Source organism: Paralichthys olivaceus, chromosome 5 (assembly GCF_024713975.1).
Source record: "Paralichthys olivaceus isolate ysfri-2021 chromosome 5, ASM2471397v2, whole genome shotgun sequence".
Taxonomy (NCBI): domain Eukaryota; kingdom Metazoa; phylum Chordata; class Actinopteri; order Pleuronectiformes; family Paralichthyidae; genus Paralichthys; species Paralichthys olivaceus.
The window spans coordinates 23,299,233-23,319,232 of record NC_091097.1 but is presented as its reverse complement, the minus strand read 5'-3'; the positions used below and the strand labels follow the sequence as shown (position 1 = coordinate 23,319,232).

Genomic DNA, 20,000 nt, shown 5'->3' with positions numbered 1-20,000 from the left:
CCAACCCACCCACACATCAAGATGCTATGGTTGCAAAGCAACAGAAGAACCATTGATGATGGTGATGATTCACATGTATAAAGGAGGTATTGTGGGTGGAGTTAATCGCTTACGGCCATACCACCCTGAACACGCCCGATCTCGTCCGATCTCGGAAGCTAAGCAGGGTCGGGCCTGGTTATATACTTGGATGGGAGACTGCCTGGGAATACCAGGTGCTTTAAGCTTTTTAGACTTTTCTTTGCAGAGGGCGCTGTTGCTGCTGCTTCAGAGGAGACACCTCTTGGAAAGAGCAGGAAAGACTGTTCATCAAAGGAAAAAAGAATATGGAACCCTCACATCATCGGTGAGAGTGAGCATTCATCAGATTTGTTTCTAATCAAAACACTACTTTATTCATGTTTTATTAACATATCATTTTCAAATTGTCTTATTTGGAGAGAGCGATGAAAGAGCAGGGAGTTTACTCTGCATCAAGGAAACAACTGGATATGAAACACTGACAATATTGCTGAAGGTCATTTTTAAAAATTGTAATGATTTATTTCTTGCAACGATATGACAAAATTTCACCTTGAGATTGATTTTGGAACAATTGACCCCCCCAACCCACCCACACATCAAGATGCTATGGTTGCAAAGCAACAGAAGAACCATTGATGATGGTGATGATTCACATGTATAAAGGAGGTATTGTGGGTGGAGTTAATCGCTTACGGCCATACCACCCTGAACACGCCCAATCTCGTCCGATCTCGGAAGCTAAGCAGGGTCGGGCCTGGTTAGTACTTGGATGGGAGACCGCTTGGGAATACCAGGTGCTGTAAGCTTTTTAGACTTGTCTTTGCAGAGGGCGCTGTTGCTGCTGCTTCAGAGGAGACACCTCTTGGAAAGAGCAGGAAAAACTGTTCATCAAAGGAAAAAAGAATATGGAACCCTCACATCATCACTGAAAGGTGAGAGTGAGCATTCATCAGATTTGTTTCTAATCAAAACACTACTTTATTCATGTTTTATTAACATATCTTTTTCAAATTGTCTTATTTGGAGAGAGCGATGAAAGAGCGGGGAGTTTACTCTGCATCAAGGAAACAACTGGATATGAAACACTGACAATATTGCTGAAGGTCATTTTTGAAAATTGTAATGATTTTTTTCTTGCAACGATAGGACAAAATTTCACCTTGAGATTGATTTTGGAACAATTGACCCCCCCAACCCACCCACACATCAAGATGCTATGGTTGCAAAGCAACAGAAGAACCATTGATGATGGTGATGATTCACATGTATAAAGGAGGTATTGTGGGTGGAGTTAATCGCTTACGGCCATACCACCCTGAACATGCCCAATCTCGTCCGATCTCGGAAGCTAAGCAGGGTCGGGCCTGGTTAGTACTTGGATGGGAGACCGCTTGGGAATACCAGGTGCTGTAAGCTTTTTAGACTTTTCTTTGCAGAGGGCGCTGTTGCTGCTGCTTCAGAGGAGACACCTCTTGGAAAGAGCAGGAAAAACTGTTCATCAAAGAAAAAAAGAATATGGAACCCTCACATCATCACTGAAAGGTGAGAGTGAGCATTCATCAGATTTGTTTCTAATCAAAACACTACTTTATTCATGTTTTATTAACATATCATTTTCAAATTGTCTTATTTGGAGAGAGCGATGAAAGAGCAGGGAGTTTACTCTGCATCAGGGAAACAACTGGATATGAAACACTGACAATATTGCTGAAGGTCATTTTTGAAAATTGTAATGATTTTTTTCTTGCAACGATATGACAAAATTTCACCTTGAGATTGATTTTGGAACAATTGACCCCCCCAACCCACCCACACATCAAGATGCTATGGTTGCAAAGCAACAGAAGAACCATTGATGATGGTGATGATTCACATGTATAAAGGAGGTATTGTGGGTGGAGTTAATCGCTTACGGCCATACCACCCTGAACACGCCCTTGAACGCACCACGGAGTGACGACATCAACCAGCGACCCGGAAGCAAGCCACCACGGGTGGCTGCGGAGGAACTATTTTTCTTTTTTTTTTCTCTCTCTTTTCCAGCTTTTCTTGTTCTCTCTCTACATTCCCTATTTTTCTACCTCATATATGTAAATCCAACCGGACATTAGTGTTGTGATTGTCTTGTTGTGTGTATGTGTGTGTCCCCCGCGGCAGTGACGCACTGTGAGGGGGAATCGTAGCCTGCTAGGAAGTGCTCCCGAGACAATGGCAGAGACAAGCACGGAGCGGCGGAGTTTAACCGCTGACACCCACGGAGGTGACAGCGGTGGAGAGACGGAGCTGACGCAGGGTAAGTGCTGCAAAATAAATGAGAGGAACGACAGGGAGCAGACAGTGATGGTAGAGATGGAGGGCGAGGACACGGCTATGGAGCTGATGCGTTGCGTACGCGAGCTGTGTGGAGGGCTACTGGCGTGCAGACAGATAACCGAAAAAAAATATGAAATGACGATGAGCCATCCGAAAGGAAAGGACAGGCTCATGGAAGGATTTAAGATTGGGGAGAATCGGGTGCACGTCAGAGAGCTAATAAATGACGAGCTAGTAGTGTCTTTCATGAATCTGCCATTTTATATTGAGGACAGGGAGATACTGGCAAAGCTACAACTCTGGGGAGTATCAGCAGTATCTCCCATTAAAAGAAGGATGTGGCCAGGGACAAATGTAGCTGATGGGACAAGGTTCCTGAAAGTAAAATTTAATAATGAAATACAATCACTGCCGTATTCCGCTAGATTTGACACAGCGCTGGGAGCTGAGTACTTCAGGGTGCTGCATGATAAGCAGGTGGTGTGCAGGTTGTGCATTAAACCAGGGCACATAATGAGAGAGTGCCCTGAATTTCACTGCAACAGATGTGGAGTGCAGGGTCATTATGCAAGGGAATGCACGCAGGGGAAGAAGAGATGTGATCTATGCCAGAACCTTATGAGTGAATGCAGATGCAATAAGAGTGAGGCAGAAGACGACACAAATGAGAGTGGACAAGAAAGTGAGAGCGGAGGCAGTGAGGAGGGGGAGGCAGAGTATATGGAAAGTGAGGAGGAGGGAGTCAGAAAAGAAACGGAGGAGACAGAGAAAGAGGATGCAGGCAAGCAGGGAAAAGAGAGGCCGACAGAGGAGACGGAAGGCGGAAAGAAAGATGGAGCGAACCGGAAGGAAAGGAAGGAGAGAACGAAAGGAAACAACGAGGAGGAGGATGCGGGAAGGAGGAGAGGAGCGCTGGCGCGTGAGGGGAGGACAGAAGGGACGGCAGACAGGAGGAGTGACGGGGTGGAGAAGAAAGGTCCCAAAACGAAGGAGACGAGAGGGCCAGAGAAGGGGGCGACTGTCGAAAGGCAAGACGGAAAGGAGGAAGCAGGCCCGGGGAGAACGCGACGAGAGGATGACACAGGAAGGACGGAGAATGCACTGAGTGGAGCTAAGCCCACAGAGACTGCAGAGGAGACTACCACACCACAGACGGTAGGATCCGAAACAGACATGGATATAGAGGAACAAATGAAACAACTAAGAAAAAGACAGAATACTAAGAGGCATACGAGGAATAATAAGAAAAGTAAAACTAAGGAAATAACAAAATGAAAGTAAAAATAATAATAATGTTAACAATAATTTCAATAAATGCAAGGGGGCTAAAGAACAAAAACAAAAGACATCAGATATATGGGAAGAGTAATTATGACATAATATGCTTACAGGAAACACACTGGAATGAGAGATGTATGAAAGAGGTGGAGGATGAATGGAGGGGAGAAGTATTTGCAAATAATGGAGATGGGAATGCGAAGGGTGTAGCAATATTAACAAAAAAAGGAGTGATAGGGAATGTGAGAAGGTGTGAAGATGAGGGAGATGGGAGGATGATAGGGATCAAATTTGAATATACGAATGAGGAAATGAAGCTGGTAAATGTGTATATGCCGAATGAGGAGAAAGAAAGAAAGGTGATGTTTGAAAAGATGGGAACGATGTGTGATGACGACTGCATGATTGTGGGGGACTTCAATGTGTGGTGTGAGAAACTGGACGTGTCAACAAACATGCACTTTAAAAATGACACAACAAGAGAGGTATTAAAAAAATTAAAACGTATGAAAGGACTGAGTGACGTATGGAGAGAAAGAAATCCAGAGAGGAGAGCGTTCTCAAGAACACAACTGGTAAAAGGGGAATTAAAACAGAGTAGGATAGATTTAGTATTAAGCACAAAAAGCATAGCAGAAAGGATAAAAGGAATAGAATATAGAACCACAACGTATAGTGATCATAAGGAGTTAAAATTTACAATAGGGGGGGGGACAAAGAGAAGAGGAGGGGGAGTGTGGTGCATGAATGGTCAGTTGCTTAAAGATGAAAAATATAAAAAAGAAGTGAGAGAATATATAATGTGGGAGATGAATGACAGTATGTATGAAGAAGACACAGGGAGGTGGTGGGAAAGATTGAAAGAGGGGATAAGGAACATGAGCAAAAAACACAGCAGGAACCGGGGAAAGAAAGAGAGAGAGAGAGAGAAAAGGTTAAAAGAGGAGGTAGAGGAAGAAGAGAAGAAAGCAGGGGAAGGGGGTAATTATGACATTGAGGGATACATAAGGAAGAAAGACGAACTAAAAGCAATAGAAAAAAGGAAATGTAAAGGAGCAATAATAAGAAGTAGAGCTAAATATGCTATAGAGGGAGAAAAAAGTACAGGGTATTTCTTAGGGCTAGAGAAGACGAGACAGGAGAAAAACTATTTTGAGCAAGTGGAGGGAAAGAGAGGTGAAAAAATAACCGACTTTGTGGGGATAGTGGAAAGAATAGAAGATTTTTATAGAGAGTTATATAGGAAAGAGGAGGTAGATGCTGAGAGCAGCAAGCAAGTGATAAACCAGATGGATGCTAAATTGAGTGATGAGGATAGGGAGATGTGTGAAGGAGAGATCAGTAAGGATGAGATAAAGATAGCAATAAATGGGTTAGGGAGAAATAAAAGTCCAGGGATAGATGGGATAATAGGAGAATTCTATATAGAATTCAAAGGAGAACTAGCGCCAGTGTTAGAGAAACTATTCAGAAATATAGAGGAGAAGGGAGAAATGCCGCACAGTATTATAACGGGATTAGTTAGCATAATTTACAAAAAAGGGAGCAGGGACAAACTAGAAAACTACAGACCACTGACAGTGTTAAATGGAGACTACAAAATATTAGCAAAGGTGTTAGCAAACAGGATTAAGGAAGTGATAGGGACAGTGGTGGGAAGAACACAAGCATATAGCATACCAGGAAGAGACATAACGGACACAGTAAGTAGTATTAGGGACACAATAACATACATGAAGGAGAACAATGTAGGGGTAGCAGTCAGTTTAGATCTTAACAAAGCATTCGATAGAGTAGATCACGGTTATTTATACAAAGTATTAGAGAAGGTGGGATTCGGAGGTAGGATGATAGGATGGGTTGGGAGATTGTACGAGGGAGCAGCCAGTAGGATCAAAGTCAATGGGATAATAACAAATGAATTCAGATTGGAAAGGTCAGTCAGGCAGGGATGTCCGCTATCAGCTTTGCTATACTCACTGTCGGCAGAGCCGTTGGCGGTGCTCATCCTACAAAACAGGAGGATAAAAGGCATAAAGCTACCGGGTGAAAAGGAGAGCACACTATACCAGTATGCAGACGATACGACAGTGACAGTGAGAGATAAGGAAAGCGTGATAGAGGTATTACAAAGCGTAGGACTGTATGGCAGGGCATCAGGAGCATGACTAAACATAGAAAAATCTGAAATAATGTATTTTGGAGAAACAAGAGAAGGGATGGAAGGGACAGGATTGAAGGAAAACAAAGATTATTTCAAGGTGCTAGGAGTTAATATAGGAATTAAAGGAAAGGAAGGGAGAGACAGGCAATATGAAGGGATAGTGAACAGTATCAGGAAGACATTAGGATTTTGGAAGAAAAGAAGATTAAAACTAAAAGGGAAGGTGATAGTGGTAAATTCGCTCATAATGAGTCGGCTGGTATATGTGATGAATGTGATGGATGTGCCTGAGAAAGTGATGAAAGAGGTGGAAGGGATAGTAAACAATTTTTTGTGGGAAGGGAAGGGAGTTAGAATAGCAAGGAAAGTACTAGAACATGAGTACGAGGACGGGGGACTGAAACTAGTTAATTTAGAGGGAAAAAAGAAAGCACTAAGGGTGAAAATGATGGCGAGATACTTAAAAGATAACAGGGATCAAGTGTGGAAGGTGTTTTTGGGAGATGCAATAAATAAATGTGGAGGATGCGGAGAGAGTGGATTGCTCATGGAACTAAAAAAAGGAATGATGGATGGGGTGACTGAAATATACAAAGAGATGCTTGGAGCATGGGGAGAGTTTTTGAGAGGAGTGAAGTATGAATGCAAGAATGTGAGACAGGTATGGGAGCAACCAGTGTTTTTAAATCCAAAGATTATGGCACAGGGAGAAACTATTTTCAACAGGGTGATATGGAGGGCAGGGATAAGAAAGGTAAGGGATATGGTGTATGAGTACATACCAGGTTTCATGGGAGCACAGGTTATTGTGGATGAAGTTAGAGGGAATGGGGAGGAAATATGGCTGGGCACAGCAAAAGGAGTAATAGAGAAAATAAAGACAGCAATGCCTAAAGAATGGATGGAAATGATTGAGAGAGAGAGCGAGGTGAGGGGGGAAGATAAAATAGAGATGTATGTGGGAGAAGGAGAATGCAAGGTGAGACTGGCAAATGTGAAAACCAGAGTGTTTTATAAATGTATGAGAGGGAAAGAGATAAGGAGACCGGCTGCAGAGAAAGTATGGATCAAAGTTATGAATGGAATGGATGTGGAGAGCATATGGGAGAATCTGGGAGTGAAATGGAATAGCATTGAATGCGAACACTTTGATTTCATGCTAAGGCACAACCGGATATTTAATAATCTAATAATAAGTAAGTTTGACTGCAAAGTTGAAAAGGAATGTGATGTATGTGGGGAGGGAGTGGAAACATGTATGCATGAGTTTGTTGAATGCAAAGAACTAAGGGGATATTTTGAAAAAATAAAGAAATTAATCAATAAATGTTGGAAAGGGGAATGGGCAGAGAGAATGGAATGGAAGAAGCTGTGGCTGTTTGGTGTGATATGGGGCTATATTGCAGAAGACGAGTTCAGAAAAGGATTTGTGGATGAAAGTACTTTTATTGAAATAATAAATGGAGATGTGAATGAGGTGAGAATGAATTTTGGTTAAAAGGGATGTATCTTTTTATGATTTGATTATGATTTGATTAAATTATTGATTTGTGTGTTTACTGTGAAGTAAATAATATGCAAGTAAAATGTACAGGCCTGGAAATGGGATGACATATTACAAAATGTGTTTAAATGTAATGTACATAAATATGCATAAAATGTAAATGTAAACTATTTTTGATAATTAAAGAAAAAAACAAAAAAAAACACGCCCGATCTCGTCCGATCTCGGAAGCTAAGCAGGGTCGGGCCTGGTTAGTACTTGAATGGGAGACCGCCTGGGAATACCAGGTGCTGTAAGCTTTTTAGACTTTTCTTTGCAGAGGGCGCTGTTGCTGCTGCTTCAGAGGAGACACCTCTTGGAAAGAGCAGGAAAGACTGTTCATCAAAGGAAAAAAGAATATGGAACCCTCACATCATCACTGAAAGGTGAGAGTGAGAATTCATCAGATTTGTTTCTAATCAAAACACTACTTTATTCATGTTTTATTAACATATCATTTTCAAATTGTCTTATTTGGAGAGAGCGATGAAAGAGCAGGGAGTTTACTCTGCATCAAGGAAACAACTGGATATGAAACACTGACAATATTGCTGAAGGTCATTTTTGAAAATTGTAATGATTTTTTTCTTGCAACGATATGACAATATTGCACCTTGAGATTGATTTTGGAACAATTGACCCCCCCGCCCACCCACACCTCAAGATTCTATGGTTGCAAAGCAACAGAAGAACCATTGATGATGGTGATGATTCACATGTATAAAGGAGGTATTGTGGGTGGAGTTAATCGTTTAAGGCCATACCACCCTGAACACGCCCGATCTCGTCCGATCTCGGAAGCGAAGCAGGGTCGGGCCTGGTTAGTACTTGGATGGGAGACTGCCTGGGAATACCAGGTGCTGTAAGCTTTTTAGACTTTTCTTTGCAGAGGGCGCTGTTGCTGCTGCTTCAGAGGAGACACCTCTTGGAAAGAGCAGGAAAGACTGTTCATCAAAGGAAAAAAGAATATGGAACCCTCACATCATCACTGAAAGGTGAAAGTGAGCATTCATCAGATTTGTTTCTAATCAAAACACTACTTTATTCATGTTTCATTAACATATCATTTTCAAATTGTCTTATTTGGAGAGAGCGATGAAAGAGCAGGGAGTTTACTCTGCATCAGGGAAACAACTGGATATGAAACACTAATTTATTGCTGAAGGTCATTTTTGAAAATTGTAATGATTTTTTTCTTGCAACGATATGACAAAATTGCACCTTGAGATTGATTTTGGAACAATTGACCGCCCCGCCCTACCACACCTCAAGATTCTATGGTTGCAAAGCAACAGAAGAACCATTGATGATGCTGATGATTCACATGTATAAAGGAGGTATTGTGGGTGGAGTTAATCGCTTACGGCCATACCACCCTGAACACGCCCGATCTCGTCCGATCTCGGAATCTAAGCAGGGTCGGGCCTGGTTAGTACTTGGATGGGAGACCGCCTGGGAATACCAGGTGCTGTAAGCTTTTTAGACTTTTCGTTGGGGTCTGAATAGTTTCTCTAACACTGGCGCTAGTTCTCCTTTGAATTCTATATAGAATTCTCCTATTATCCCATCTATCCCTGGACTTTTATTTCTCCCTAACCCATTTATTGCTATCTTTATCTCATCTTTACTGATCTCTCCTTCACACATCTCCCTATCCTCATCACTCAATTTAGCATCCATCTGGTTTATCACTTGCTTGCTGCTCTCAGCATCTACCTCCTCTTTCCTATATAACTCTCTATAAAAATCTTCTATTCTTTCCACTATCCCCACAAAGTCGGTTATTTTTTCACCTCTCTTTCCCTCCACTTGCTCAAAATAGTTTTTCTCCTGTCTCGTCTTCTCTAGCCCTAAGAAATACCCTGTACTTTTTTCTCCCTCTATAGCATATTTAGCTCTACTTCTTATTATTGCTCCTTTACATTTCCTTTTTTCTATTGCTTTTAGTTCGTCTTTCTTCCTTATGTATCCCTCAATGTCATAATTACCCCCTTCCCCTGCTTTCTTCTCTTCTTCCTCTACCTCCTCTTTTAACCTTTTCTCTCTCTCTCTCTCTTTCTTTCCCCGGTTCCTGCTGTTTTTTGCTTATGTTCCTTATCCCCTCTTTCAATCTTTCCCACCACCTCCCTGTGTCTTCTTCATACATACTGTCATTCATCTCCCACATTATATATTCTCTCACTTCTTTTTTATATTTTTCATCTCTCAGCAACTCCCCATTCATGCACCACAGTCCCCCTCCTCTTCTCTTTGTCCCCCCCCCTATTGTAAATTTTAACTCCTTATGATCACTATACGTTGTGGTTCTATATTCTATTTCTTTTATCCTTTCTGCTATGCTTTTTGTGCTTAATACTAAATCTATCCTACTCTGTTTTAATTCCCCTTTTACCAGTTGTGTTCTTGAGAACGCTCTCCTCTCTGGATTTCTTTCTCTCCATACGTCACTCAGTCCTTTCATACTTTTTAATTTTTTTAATACCTCTCTTGTTGTGTCATTTTTAAAGTGCATGTTTGTTGACACGTCCAGTTTCTCACACCACACATTGAAGTCCCCCACAATCATGCAGTTGTCATCACACATCGTTCCCATCTTTTCAATCATCACCTTTCTTTCTTTCTCCTCATTCGGCATATACACATTTACCAGCTTCATTTCCTCATTCTTATATTCAAATTTGATCCCTATCATCCTCCCATCTCCCTCATCTTCACACCTTCTCACATTCCCTATCACTCCTTTTTTTGTTAATATTGCTACACCCCTCGCATTCCCATCTCCATTATTTGCAAATACTTCTCCCCTCCATTCATCCTCCACCTCTTTCATACATCTCTCATTCCAGTGTGTTTCCTGTAAGCATATTATGTCATAATTACTCTTCCCATATATCTGATGTCTTTTGTTTTTGTTCTTTAGCCCCCTTGCATTTATTGAAATTATTGTTAACATTATTATTATTTTTACTTTCATTTTGTTATTTCCTTAGTTTTACTTTTCTTATTATTCCTCGTATGCCTCTTAGTATTCTGTCTTTTTCTTAGTTGTTTCATTTGTTCCTCTATATCCATGTCTGTTTCGGATCCTACCGTCTGTGGTGTGGTAGTCTCCTCTGCAGTCTCTGTGGGCTTAGCTCCACTCAGTGCATTCTCCGTCCTTCCTGTGTCATCCTCTCGTCGCGTTCTCCCCGGGCCTGCTTCCTCCTTTCCGTCTTGCCTTTCGACAGTCGCCCCCTTCTCTGGCCCTCTCGTCTCCTTCGTTTTGGGACCTTTCTTCTCCACCCCGTCACTCCTCCTTTCTGCCGTCCCTTCTGTCCTCACCTCACGCGCCAGCGCTCCTCTCCTCCTTCCCGCATCCTCCTCCTCGTTGTTTCCTTTCGTTCTCTCCTTCCTTTCCTTCCGGTTCGCTCCATCTTTCTTTCCACCTTCCGTCTCCTCTGTCGGCCTCTCTCCTTCCTGCTTGCCTGCATCCTCTTTCTCTGTCTCCTCCGTTTCTTTTCCGACTCCCTCCTCCTCACTTTCCATATACTCTGCCTCCCCCTCCTCACTGCCTCCGCTCTCACTTTCTTGTCCACTCTCATTTGTGTCGTCTTCTGCCTCACTCTTATTGCATCTGCATTCACTCATAAGGTTCTGGCATAGTTCACATCTCTTCTTCCCCTGCGTGCATTCCCTTGCATAATGACCCTGCACTCCACATCTGTTGCAGTGAAATTCAGGGCACTCTCTCATTATGTGCCCTGGTTTAATGCACAACCTGCACACCTTCACCTGCTTATCATGCAGCACCCTGAAGTACTCAGCTCCCAGCGCTGTGTCAAATCTCGCGGAATACGGCAGTGATTGTATTTGCTTATTAAATTTTACTTTCAGGAACCTTGTCCCATCAGCTACATTTGTCCCTGGCCACATCCTTCTTTTAATGGGAGATACTGCTGATACTCCCCAGAGTTGTAGCTTTGCCAGTATCTCCCTGTCCTCAATATAAAATGGCAGATTCATGAAAGACACTATTAGCTCGTCATTTACTAGCTCTCTGACGTGCACCCGATTCTCCCCAATCTTAAAGCCTTCCATGAGCCTGTCCTTTCCTTTCGGATGGCTCATCGTCATTTCATATTTTTTTTCGGTTATCTGTCGGCACGCCAGTAGCCCTCCACACAGCTCGCGTACGCAACGCATCAGCTCCATAGCCGTGTCCTCGCCCTCCATCTCTACCATCACTGTCTGCTCCCTGTGGTTCCTCTCATTTATTTTGCAGCACTTACCCTGCGTCAGCTCCGTCTCTCCACCGCTGTCACCTCCGTGGGTGTCAGCTGTTAAACTCCGCCGCTCCGTGCTTGTCTCTGCCATTGTCTCGGGAGCACTTCCTAGCAGGCTACGATTCCCCCGCACAGTGCGTCACTGCCGCGGGGGACACACACATACACACAACAAGACAATCACAACACTAATGTCTGGTTGGATTTACATATATGAGGTAGAAAAATAGGGAGATGTAGAGAGAGTACAAAAAGTACAAGAAAAGCTAGAAAAGAGAGAAAAAAAAAAAAAAAAATAGTTCCTCCGCAGCCACCCGTGGTGGCTTGCTTCCGGGTCGCTGGTTGATGTCGTCACTCCGTGGTGCGTTCAAGGGCGTGTTCAGGGTGGTATGGCCGTAAGCGATTAACTCCACCCACAATACCTCCTTTATACATGTGAATCATCACCATCATCAATGGTTCTTCTGTTGCTTTGCAACCATAGCATCTTGATGTGTGGGTGGGTTGGGGGGGTCAATTGTTCCAAAATCAATCTCAAGGTGAAATTTTGTCATATCGTTGCAAGAAAAAAATCATTACAATTTTCAAAAATGACCTTCAGCAATATTGTCAGTGTTTCATATCCAGTTGTTTCCTTGATGCAGAGTAAACTCCCTGCTCTTTCATCGCTCTCTCCAAATAACACGATTTGAAAATGATATGTTAATAAAACATGAATAAAGTAGTGTTTTGATTAGAAACAAATGTCATGAATGCTCACTCTCACCGATGATGTGAGGGTTCCATATTCTTTTTTCCTTTGATGAACAGTCTTTCCTGCTCTTTCCAAGAGGTGTCTCCTCTGAAGCAGCAGCAACAGCGCCCTCTGCAAAGAAAAGTCTAAAAAGCTTACAGCACCTGGTATTCCTAGGCAGTCTCCCATCCAAGTACTAACCAGGCCCGACCCTGCTTAGCTTCCGAGATCGGACGAGATCAGGCGTGTTCAGGGTGGTATGGCCGTAAGCGATTAACTCCACCCACAATACCTCCTTTATACATGTGAATCATCACCATCATCAATGGTTCTTCTGTTGCTTTGCAACCATAGAATCTTGAGGTGTGGGTGGGCGGGGGGGTCAATTGTTCCAAAATCAATCTCAAGGTGCAATATTGTCATATCGTTGCAAGAAAAAAATCATTACAATTTTCAAAAATGACCTTCAGCAATATTGTCAGTGTTTCATATCCAGTTGTTTCCTTGATGCAGAGTAAACTCCCTGCTCTTTCATCGCTCTCTCCAAATAAGACAATTTGAAAATGATATGTTAATAAAACATGAATAAAGTAGTGTTTTGATTAGAAACAAATCTGATGAATGCTCACTCTCACCTTTCAGTGATGATGTGAGGGTTCCATATTCTTTTTTCCTTTGATGAACAGTCTTTCCTGCTCTTTCCAAGAGGTGTCTCCTCTGAAGCAGCAGCAACAGCGCCCTCTGCAAAGACAAGTCTAAAAAGCTTACAGCACCTGGTATTCCCAGGCGGTCTCCCATCCAAGTACTAACCAGGCCCGACCCTGCTTAGCTTCCGAGATCAGACGAGATCGGGCGTGTTCAGGGTGGTATGGCCGTAAGCGATTAACTCCACCCACAATACCTCCTTTATACATGTGAATCATCACCATCATCAATGGTTCTTCTGTTGCTTTGCAACCATAGAATCTTGATGTGTGGGTGGGTTGGGGGGGTCAATTGTTTCAAAATCAATCTCAAGGTGCAATTTTGTCATATCGTTGCAAGAAAAAAATCATTACAATTTTCAAAAATGACCTTCAGCAATATTGTCAGTGTTTCATATCCAGTTGTTTCCCTGATGCAGAGTAAAATCCCTGCTCTTTCATCGCTCTCTCCAAATAAGACCATTTGAAAATGATATGTTAATAAAACATGAATAAAGTAGTGTTTTGATTAGAAACAAATCTGATGAATGCTCCCTTTCACCTTTCAGTGATGATGTGAGGGTTCCATATTCTTTTTTCCTTTGATGAACAGTCTTTCCTGCTCTTTCCAAGAGGTGTCTCCTCTGAAGCAGCAGCAACAGCGCCCTCTGCAAAGAAAAGTCTAAAAAGCTTACAGCACCTGGTATTCCCAGGCGGTCTCCCATTCAAGTACTAACCAGGCCCGACCCTGCTTAGCTTCCGAGATCGGACGAGATCGGGCGTGTTCAGGGTGGTATGGCCGTAAGCGATTAACTCCACCCACAATACCTCCTTTATACATGTGAATCATCACCATCATCAATGGTTCTTCTGTTGCTTTGCAACCATAGCATCTTGAGGTGTGGGTGGGCGGGAGGTTCAATTGTTCCAAAATCAATCTCAAGGTGCAATTTTGTCATATCGTTGCAAGAAAAAAATCATTACAATTTTCAAAAATGACCTTCAGCAATATTGTCAGTGTTTCATATCCAGTTGTTTCCCTGATGCAGAGTAAACTCCCTGCTCTCTCATCGCTCTCTCCAAATAAGACAATTTGAAAATGATATGTTAATAAAACATGAATAAAGTAGTGTTTTGATTAGAAACAAATCTGATGAATGCTCACTTTCACCTTTCAGTGATGATGTGAGGGTTCCATATTCTTTTTTCCTTTGATGAACAGTCTTTCCTGCTCTTTCCAAGAGGTGTCTCCTCTGAAGCAGCAGCAACAGCGCCCTCTGCAAAGAAAAGTCTAAAAAGCTTACAGCACCTGGTATTCCCAGGCGGTCTCCCATTCAAGTACTAACCAGGCCCCACCCTGCTTAGCTTCCCAGATCGGACGAGATCGGGCGTGTTCAGGGTGGTATGGCCGTAAGCGATTAACTCCACCCACAATACCTCCTTTATACATGTGAATCATCACCATCATCAATGGTTCTTCTGTTGCTTTGCAACCATAGCATCTTGAGGTGTGGGTGGGCGGGGCGGTCAATTGTTCCAAAATCAATCTCAAGGTGCAATTTTGTCATATCGTTGCAAGAAAAAAATCATTACAATTTTCAAAAATGACCTTCAGCAATATTGTCAGTGTTTCATATCCAGTTGTTTCCCTGATGCAGAGTAAAATCCCTGCTCTTTCATCGCTCTCTCCAAATAAGACCATTTGAAAATGATATGTTAATAAAACATGAATAAAGTAGTGTTTTGATTAGAAACAAATCTGATGAATGCTCCCTTTCACCTTTCAGTGATGATGTGAGGGTTCCATATTCTTTTTTCCTTTGATGAACAGTCTTTCCTGCTCTTTCCAAGAGGTGTCTCCTCTGAAGCAGCAGCAACAGCGCCCTCTGCAAAGAAAAGTCTAAAAAGCTTACAGCACCTGGTATTCCCAGGCGGTCTCCCATTTAAGTACTAACCAGGCCCCACCCTGCTTAGCTTCCCAGATCGGACAAGATCAGGCGTGTTCAGGGTGGTATGGCCGTAAGCGATTAACTCCACCCACAATACCTCCTTTATACATGTGAATCATCACCATCATCAATGGTTCTTCTGTTGCTTTGCAACCATAGCATCTTGAGGTGTGGGTGGGCGGGGCGGTCAATTGTTCCAAAATCAATCTCAAGGTGCAATTTTGTCATATCGTTGCAAGAAAAAAATCATTACAATTTTCAAAAATGACCTTCAGCAATATTGTCAGTGTTTCATATCCAGTTGTTTCCCTGATGCAGAGTAAAATCCCTGCTCTTTCATCGCTCTCTCCAAATAAGACCATTTGAAAATGATATGTTAATAAAACATGAATAAAGTAGTGTTTTGATTAGAAACAAATCTGATGAATGCTCCCTTTCACCTTTCAGTGATGATGTGAGGGTTCCATATTCTTTTTTCCTTTGATGAACAGTCTTTCCTGCTCTTTCCAAGAGGTGTCTCCTCTGAAGCAGCAGCAACAGCGCCCTCTGCAAAGAAAAGTCTAAAAAGCTTACAGCACCTGGTATTCCCAGGCGGTCTCCCATTCAAGTACTAACCAGGCCCGACCCTGCTTAGCTTCCGAGATCGGACGAGATCGGGCGTGTTTTTTTTTTTTTTCTTTTATTATCAAAAATAGATTGAATTTACATTTTTTTTACATACATTTGTTTTTTACATCGTTCGTTTACATGTTTGCCTCTGTCAGGTCTTAACTTTTCACATGTATACATCACTCGATACAGGAAACACACAAATCAATAAAAGCAATAAAACCAACCAAAAACAAAAAGGCCCAAAACAAATCTTAACCAAAATCCATTCTCACCTCATTCACATCTCCATTCGTTATTTCTATGAAGGTGCTCCCGTCCACAAACCCTTTCTGAAAGTCGTCTTTCCCAATGTAGCTGTGCATCACTTTCACATCCCTTTCTGTCAAATTTTTAAAAACATTCCACACGTCACATTTTCTCCTTTCATACTGCGCAGTGTTTCTCCTTAGTTTCACTGCATATCGTGCGTGGCTCAGGACATAGTTTAACAGATTTACATTGCATCCTCTCTTTCTCTCCACCACTCCAAACAACCACAGCTTCTTCCATTCGCTTCTCCCCACAAAGTCTCCCTCCCAGCACCTATTTATTAACTCCCTTATTTTCCCAAAGTACACCCTTAGTTCCCCACATTCAACAAACTCATGCATACATGTCTCCACTCCCACTTCACATACGTCACATTCCTTTCCCACCTCCCGGTCAAACTTGCTCTTTATCAGGTTGTTGTATATCCTGTTGTGCCTTAGCATGTAGTCAAAGTGTTCACATTCAGTCGTGTTCCACTTCACTCTCAGATTGGTCCATATTTGCTTTGCATCCATGTTATCCATTACTTTGACCCACACTTTCTCTGCAGCCGGCCTCCTCAGTTCTTTCTCCCTCATACATTCATATATCATCCTTGTTTTTACATCCTTCAGACTCAACTTGCACTCCCCTTCCCCTACATACATATCTATTTCATCTTCTCCTCCGTTCACGTTCTCTCTCTCAATCATTTCCTTCCATTCTTTGGGCATTGCTTTTTTTATTTTTTCTATGACCCCTTCAGCTGTACCCGGCCATATTTCATCCCCATTCCCCCTGACCTCATCTACAATCACCTGTGCCCTCATAAAACCCGGTGTGTACTCGTACACCATGTCCCTCACCTTCCTTATCCCTGCTCTCCATATTACCCTGTTAAAGATGGTCTCCCCCTCCACTGTGATTTTTGGATTTAAAAACGCTGGCTGCTCCCATACCTGCTTTACATTTTTGCATTCATACTTCACGAAACTCAGAAACTCTCCCCACGCTCCCAGCATCTCTTTGTAATAATCAGTCACTCCATCTAACATCCCTTTTTTCATTTTCATATACACTCCACTCTCACCACACCCTCCAGTTTTGTTGATAGCTTCTGTTAAACACACCTTCCACACCTGATCACTTTTATTCTTTAAGTATCTCACCATCATTTTCACCCTCAGTGCTTTTTTTTTCCTCTCTAAGTTAACCAGTTTCAGTCCCCCATCTTCATACTCATTTTCTAGTACTTCCCTTGCTATTCTAACCCCCTTCCCATCCCACAAAAAGTCACTCACCATCCCTCCCACTTCTTTCATCACTTTCTCAGGCACATCCATCACATTCATCACATACACCAGCTTGCTCATTATTAAACAATTTACTACAATTACCTTCCCTTTTAGCTTCAATCCTCTTCTCTTCCAAAACCCTAACGTCTTTCTAATCCTATTCACTATCCCCTCATACTGCCTATCTCTCCCTTCTTTCTCCTCTATCCCTAAATTTACACCTAACACCTTCATATACCCTTTGTTTTCCTTCATTCTGATCTCCTCCCTCTCTTCTCTGTTCTCCCCTATGTACATTATCTCTGATTTCTCTATGTTTACTTTTGCTCCTGATGCCCTACCATACTGCTCTACACTTTTTAAAACCTCTACTACACTTTCTTTGTCCCTAACTGTCACTGTTGTGTCGTCTGCATATTGATATAGCGTGCTCATCTGTCCACCCGGTAGTTCTATGCCCTTAATCCCTCTATTTTGCAATATTAGTGCCGCTAGCGGCTCTGCTGACAAGGCGTACAGCAGAGCCGATAGCGGACATCCCTGTCTAACTGATCTCTCTAATCTAAACTCCTCTGTCACTATCCCGTTTATTTTTATCTTACTCGCTGCTCTTTCATACATCCTCCTTATCCATCTTATCATCCTATTTCCAAAACCCACTTTATCTAATACCTTATATAAATACCCATGATCTACTCTATCAAATGCTTTATTCAGATCCAAACTCGCTACTATCCCTATATTGTTCCCCTTCATGTGTGTGATGGTGTCCCTAATACTGCTTATTGTGTCGGCTATGTCTCTTCCTGGTATGCTATATGCTTGTGTGCTTCCCACCACCGTCCCTATAACCCCCTTTATCCTATTCGCTAATACCTTTGCTAATATTTTATAATCACCATTTAACATTGTGAGTGGTCTGTAATTTTCTAATTTGTTCCTGCTCCCTTTTTTGTAAATTATACTAACTAGCCCTATTGTCATGCTGTGTGGCATCTCTCCCTTCTCTTCTATATACCTAAATAATCTATCTAACACTGGCACTAATTCTTCCTTAAACTCTATATAAAACTCTCCTATTATCCCATCTATCCCTGGACTTTTATTTCTGCCTAACTCATCTATTGCTTTCCCTATCTCTCCCTTAGTTATCTCTCCTTCACATCCTTCTCTGTCCTCATCACTCAGCCTAGCTTCCATCTTTTCTATCACCTGCCTGCTACTCTCCTCATCTACTTCTTCTTTCTTAAATAACTCCCTATAGAATTCTCCTACTCTTTCCACTATCCCTACAAAGTCAGTTATTCTTTCCCCTCTCTTTCCCTCCACTTGCTCAAAATAGTTATTCTTTTGCCTTACCTTCTCTAGCCCTAAGAAATAACTTGTACATTTTTCCCCCTCTACTACATCTTTTGCCTTACTTCTAATTATTGCTCCCTTGCACTTTCCCTGTTCTATCTCTTTCAGTTCATCTTTCTTCTTTATATATTCCCCCAAATCATACTTGCCATCCTCCTCAGCTTTCTTTTCCTCTTCTCTCAACTCCTCTTTTAACTTTTTTTCCTTCTCTCTCTGTGTTTTCCCCCTCTTCCTACTGTGTTTTATGCTCATGGTCCGTACTCCCTCTTTTACCCCTTCCCACCACCTCCCTATATCTTCCTCATACATCCTGTCATCCTTCTCCCACCTTATGTATTCTCTCACTTCTTTTTTATATTTTTCATCTCTCAGCAACTCCCCATTCATGCACCACAGTCCCCCTCCTCTTCTCTCTGTTTCCCTTCCTATTGTAAATTTTAGCACCTTGTGATCACTAATAGTTGTGATTTTGTAATCTATACCACTTATCCTTTCTGCTATGCCCTTTGTGCTCAATACTAAATCTATCCTACTCTGTTTTAATTTTCCCTTCACCACTTGCATTCGTGAGTACTCTCTCCCCTCAGGATTTCTTTCTCTCCATACATCACTCAGTCCTTTCACACTTTTAATCTTTTCTAACATTCCTCTCGATGTATCATTCTTTAAACACATGTTCTCCGCCACATCCAATTTCCCACACCACACATTAAAGTCTCCTACTATCATACAGTTGCCATCACACATTGTTCCCATTTTTTCAAACATCCTCTTTCTCTCTTTCTCCTCATTTGGTGCATGCACATTTATCAGTTTTATGTTTTCATTCCTATATTTAAATTTTATCCCTATCATCCTGCCATCTTCCCCATCGTCACACTTGCTCACATCCTCTATCACTCCTCTTTTTATTAAAATCGCTACCCCCCCTGCTTCCCCATAACCATTGCTTGCATACACATCTCCCATCCATTCCTTCTCCACTTCTCTCATACTCCTTTCATCCCAGTGTGTCTCCTGGATACATATTATGTCACTTTTCCCCAATCCATACATCTGTTCTCTCTTACTTTTATTTCTTAGCCCTCTTGCATTAATTGATATTATTTCAATCATTATTATTATTAGGATGCTTAGTTTCATTTTTTGTTCTTATTTTTGCTTTTCTTATTCATCCTATTGTGCCTCTCTGTATTCTGTCGCTTCCTAATTTGCGTTATTTTCTCAGACAGTTCCATATCAGTTTCGGAATCTACCGTTTGTGACGCGTGTGACTCCTCACCGGCCTCTGTGGGAGTCGCTCCGTCCGTCACTTTCCTCCTCTCCCCCGTCTTGTCTTTTCCTCGCCTTTTCTCCTCCTTCTCCTCCGTCTCCATGCCTGCCTTGTCCGCTCCGTCTTCCTTTCCTTCCGTTTTGTCCTTCTCCTCTGCCGTCGCCGCCCGCATCTTCTCTCCTCTCCTCCTGCCTGCGTCCACCTCTGCATCCTTTCCTTGCCTT

At 42.2% G+C, this 20,000-nt stretch overlaps 10 non-coding genes across 10 annotated transcripts; 5 read left to right on the top strand and 5 right to left on the bottom strand.

Moving 5' to 3' along the window:
- Window positions 1–107: 107 nt before the first annotated feature.
- On the top strand, window positions 108–227 carry LOC138409396 (5S ribosomal RNA). Its single transcript, XR_011242687.1, has one exon. It is a non-coding gene; the product is annotated as a 5S ribosomal RNA (ribosomal RNA).
- Window positions 228–711: 484 nt separating this feature from the next.
- On the top strand, window positions 712–830 carry LOC138408797 (5S ribosomal RNA). The gene has a single exon (XR_011242117.1). It is a non-coding gene; the product is annotated as a 5S ribosomal RNA (ribosomal RNA).
- Window positions 831–1,321: 491 nt separating this feature from the next.
- On the top strand, window positions 1,322–1,440 carry LOC138409071 (5S ribosomal RNA). Its single transcript, XR_011242392.1, has one exon. It is a non-coding gene; the product is annotated as a 5S ribosomal RNA (ribosomal RNA).
- A 6,632-nt stretch (window positions 1,441–8,072) lies between these two features.
- LOC138409271 (5S ribosomal RNA) lies at window positions 8,073–8,191 on the top strand. Its single transcript, XR_011242591.1, has one exon. It is a non-coding gene; the product is annotated as a 5S ribosomal RNA (ribosomal RNA).
- Window positions 8,192–8,680: 489 nt separating this feature from the next.
- LOC138408715 (5S ribosomal RNA) lies at window positions 8,681–8,799 on the top strand. Its single transcript, XR_011242034.1, has one exon. It is a non-coding gene; the product is annotated as a 5S ribosomal RNA (ribosomal RNA).
- A 3,670-nt stretch (window positions 8,800–12,469) lies between these two features.
- On the bottom strand, window positions 12,470–12,588 carry LOC138409068 (5S ribosomal RNA). Its single transcript, XR_011242389.1, has one exon. It is a non-coding gene; the product is annotated as a 5S ribosomal RNA (ribosomal RNA).
- Window positions 12,589–13,078: 490 nt separating this feature from the next.
- On the bottom strand, window positions 13,079–13,197 carry LOC138410124 (5S ribosomal RNA). Its single transcript, XR_011242920.1, has one exon. It is a non-coding gene; the product is annotated as a 5S ribosomal RNA (ribosomal RNA).
- Window positions 13,198–13,688: 491 nt separating this feature from the next.
- On the bottom strand, window positions 13,689–13,807 carry LOC138408108 (5S ribosomal RNA). The gene has a single exon (XR_011241426.1). It is a non-coding gene; the product is annotated as a 5S ribosomal RNA (ribosomal RNA).
- A 490-nt stretch (window positions 13,808–14,297) lies between these two features.
- LOC138409147 (5S ribosomal RNA) lies at window positions 14,298–14,416 on the bottom strand. Its single transcript, XR_011242467.1, has one exon. It is a non-coding gene; the product is annotated as a 5S ribosomal RNA (ribosomal RNA).
- A 490-nt stretch (window positions 14,417–14,906) lies between these two features.
- Window positions 14,907–15,025, bottom strand: LOC138409464 (5S ribosomal RNA). Its single transcript, XR_011242705.1, has one exon. It is a non-coding gene; the product is annotated as a 5S ribosomal RNA (ribosomal RNA).
- Between the last annotated feature and the right edge of the window lie 4,975 nt (window positions 15,026–20,000).